Consider the following 371-nt stretch of genomic DNA (forward strand, 5'->3'; position numbering starts at 1 on the left):
GCCTCCTCCCCTTTCTCCCGGGAAGAAGGCTGACTGCCTCCCCCAGGCTTCCCTCTCCCTAGCAAAAGGCCCCGAAATGCCTGGCTTTTACATCCTCAGAGCCCACCTTCCCACCCACCAACCCAAGAGGCTGGGGCGGCCAAGCTGTGCTGGGCTCCCTGCCAGATCCGCACTGCCCCACCACCCGGCGGCAAACACTTCACGGCTAGAAATGAGCAGGAACTTGCACCAAAGGTAGCGGATCTGCTGTGTTAATGGGGTATTTCCCATCATGGGGCTGAAAGGCAAATGAAATTTATTCTAGGTAAGAGTCCTGCCTGAGCTCTGGCCCCCAGCAGGCAGAAATGCTTGTTTCTTCTAGAGCAGCCATC

This window comes from Fulmarus glacialis, unplaced genomic scaffold, assembly GCF_000690835.1.
Source record: "Fulmarus glacialis isolate BGI_N327 unplaced genomic scaffold, ASM69083v1 scaffold22978, whole genome shotgun sequence".
Taxonomy (NCBI): domain Eukaryota; kingdom Metazoa; phylum Chordata; class Aves; order Procellariiformes; family Procellariidae; genus Fulmarus; species Fulmarus glacialis.